The sequence below is a fragment of the Hoplias malabaricus genome, chromosome Y (assembly GCF_029633855.1).
Source record: "Hoplias malabaricus isolate fHopMal1 chromosome Y, fHopMal1.hap1, whole genome shotgun sequence".
In the NCBI taxonomy this organism is placed as follows: domain Eukaryota; kingdom Metazoa; phylum Chordata; class Actinopteri; order Characiformes; family Erythrinidae; genus Hoplias; species Hoplias malabaricus.
The window spans coordinates 23,147,936-23,151,232 of record NC_089820.1 but is presented as its reverse complement, the minus strand read 5'-3'; the positions used below and the strand labels follow the sequence as shown (position 1 = coordinate 23,151,232).

The following is a 3,297-nucleotide window of genomic DNA, read 5'->3' as shown; positions in this document are numbered from 1 at the left end:
AAAACCGGATCCGTTTTGTATTTAAGAATGGTGTTTTATTCAGGGAGGTGCCCAAGCAACATCAGGGTCAAACCTGGCAAGTGGTGGTCCCAAACAAGTTCAGGAGAGCTTTTCTTCAATACGCCCATGACAACCCATTGGGTGGACATTTGGGGCAACTAAAGACACTTCTACGGCTATTAGAGGTAGCATATTGGCCTTCCATTCGGAAGGAGGTATGGGCCTATTGTCGTGGTTGCGAGATTTGACAAAAGTACAAACCACACATCTCCAAGCTTAGCGGATTGTTACAGTCCACTCCTGTCGTCGAGCTGGGATATATGTTGGGTGTAGATCTCATGGGCCATCTACCCAAGAGGCTATGGCAGAATGAACACCTCTTGGTTGTGGTGGACTACTGTAGCAAATGGGTTGAATTGTTCCCTATCCGAGTTGCTAAGGCACCCCAAATCGCCCGAATCTTGAGTGATGAGATCTTCACCCGGTGGGGTACACCTGCCTATCTGGTGTCCGATCAAGGAGCTCAATTCACCTCCCACCTGCTCCATACCACCTGTCAGCAATGGGGCGTAGTGCAGAAACTCACCACAGCCTATCACCCCCAAACCAACCTGACTGAGCGAGTCAATCGGACCCTCAAAACCATGCTCGCATCCTTTGTACGGGATAAGCACCGACGATGGGACCAGTGGCTCCCTGAGTTTCGGTTTGCTATTAATACTGCATGGCAGGAGAGCACTGGGTTCACTCCAGCTGAGGTGGCATTAGGGAGGAAGCTCAAGGGACCATTGGAAAGACTTTTGAGTCAGCCACCTGACCCTGAACAGGCCGCCTACAAAGTCATCCAAAGGCAACAAAAACTGTTTCAGCAAGTACGGGCGAACATGGAACGAGCTCAGAATAAACAGGCCAAATATTACAACCGTCGCCGTAAGAAAGAGGAGTTCAGTGAGGATGATCTGGTCTGGGTGAGGTCCCATCCTTTATCTCGAGCCAGTTCTGGGTTTTCAGCCAAACTAGCAGAAAAATGGAAAGGTCCAGCCAAAATCATAAAACAACTCAATCCAGTAAACTACCATGTAACTTACCTTAATAATCCCAAACAGGTCGACACCGTCCATATAGAACACCTCAAGCGGTACTATGGTCAGGCCGGGTCGACTCTTGGGGGGAGGGGTATGTAACCAACCTGGTCACTAACTATGGTATACCTTCTCCTATCCTCTAGGGGGCAGGAGGGAGGTTAACATGTCTAGGGGTATAAATAGGGGAAGCCAAGTAAGAGTAGGAGAGAGTTGACCTACAGGCACATGTACTCTCTGCTGGGAAGACCTCCTTGTGAGAAACTTTAAGTTTCAGGCTCATTGTGAGTATGTATTACTTATGCCACAATGCTGATATTATGCTAATATAATGCTAGTGCTAGGCTAAGCCTGTTTTTTATACTAGTATGCTAATGCTAAAGGGTTATGAACATGGTAGTTGGGGAATTCATTTCACCCTTATATACAGAAGGAGGTTCTTAATGCGTGGAAACTGGTGGGACTAATTATCTCCTTTTCCATTAAGGATCTACCCAAACCTAAGCCCATGCTCCTATAGGATAATAGGAAAAAGGAAGGACAAAGACAAAGGACTGTGTTTTGAGGGGTTATTTGTTTGTGGGTTTTTTCTTTTGGTTTATTTGATTGATTGGTTGATTTTGTATAGGTTTTGTTTTTTGTTGTATGTTGATGCTATATGAATATATAATTTTTTTTGCTTATTATTAATGTTGTTAATGAGTATAATAATTAGTAAATACTATAATAGATAAAAGGATAGATAAAATCTCATTTCAGCTACCTTGTCTTCTTTTAACACTGTAGCATTTATGCTGTCCCATGTGGTATCCCCCTCATATTTTTTTTAGCAAACATTCTAACAATATCGTTTAGGGTAATTGTTACAATGTCTTTTAGAAAAGTGGGATGCTTGAGAACAGATCAACTTAAAAAACCTTTCTTATTTTTTTGTGTTATTGACCTTTTTCGTTTCTTTTTGCCTAAAAGCAGCTAACTGAACGCAGCTAACCGTGTGGAGGACCAAGGCCTGGGATGTAAGTAGGAGCTGATATCTGAGTTTCACTCCCACATTCTTGCGTGGCCTCAGTGACATGGCTATGAACAGTGCACGGAGCAGACATTGCCCTTCCACAAACGCATTCTGACATATGCTAAACCCAGATAGCGCCATCAAATAATGTTGCCGAGCTCAGCTCCACACAGCTCTGCCAATGTCGACCCTGTGAGGCAGAACGTTTCCAAACAATTTTCTGTTTTTGCTTTGAAAGCCCATAGAGAGAGAATGAGAGAGAGAGAGAGAGAAAAAATATGAGAGCTTTGCATATTCACGGCCATAGCTGGAGGCTAGCATGGCCGCTGCTAGCTCCCTCATCTCCGGCAAAGCCCTTGACAAAGGTCACAAACTATTTGCCCAATCCTGTTATTAAAATAAAGATGGAAAGCGGTGCTGATCACTCTGCCCAGCAGCTAGCTCCATCATTTGTAGCCATTCCAGCATATGCTCATGAGATAATAAAAAATGTAGCATTAAATATGGTGGCAGATTGAATTTTGTTCCAGGGTACGTACAGCGAGACCATCTCTCTCTCACTCTTTCCTCTCTCTCTCTTTCATTTCTTACTCTATCTTCTGTGCATGGGACCTGTTTAATCCATGGCTGTTAATGCCATTGCTGATGATGATGTTTTTTGCATAATATAATTTACAGCGAGCCGAGGTCCATAAATGGGGGAGCATTGTAAAATATTTCCATTATGCCCAGAATGTCAGTAGGTAATAAAAGGCTTTACACCACTTTTTATGAGGCTCAATCTGTTGTTGTTCCAGGCGATTTTGGAATCTGTTAAAAAAAAAACGACGATTGTTTTAAACTCTTATTTCTTGGGGTGGAGGATGGTGGATGAGGGTGGACAAATCCGATTTTTTTTTTTTTTTCTTTCAGATGCCTCGAGCTTCCTACCTTTTGACTGGACATTAAAAAGGACAGCAAATCCACTAAAGGGAAACCGTGTCATCTGGACATTATTATAGAATGTCCTTTTATATTGAAGTTATATATCTTTTCTTAACAGAGCTGTAAAGGTTTCACAGCCATTTAAGCAGCGTTTGAGACAGATTGATGTTTATGTCCTTACGGTTACAAATGAAATGTGCCTGACTTGCTGGCCCCCACATAAAGCAGAAATTAGCTTCATCCATCATTAACACGACTGATGAACTTACTGTTTTCCTG

General features: G+C 42.9%; 1 long non-coding RNA gene across 1 annotated transcript; it reads left to right on the top strand.

Annotated features, from left to right (window-relative positions):
- The first annotated feature begins 1,299 nt into the window (after window positions 1-1,299).
- LOC136677795 (uncharacterized) lies at window positions 1,300-3,097 on the top strand. The gene is made up of 3 exons (XR_010796433.1): window positions 1,300-1,366; window positions 2,052-2,098; window positions 3,007-3,097. It is a non-coding gene; the product is annotated as an uncharacterized lncRNA (long non-coding RNA).
- The last annotated feature ends 200 nt before the right edge of the window (window positions 3,098-3,297 follow it).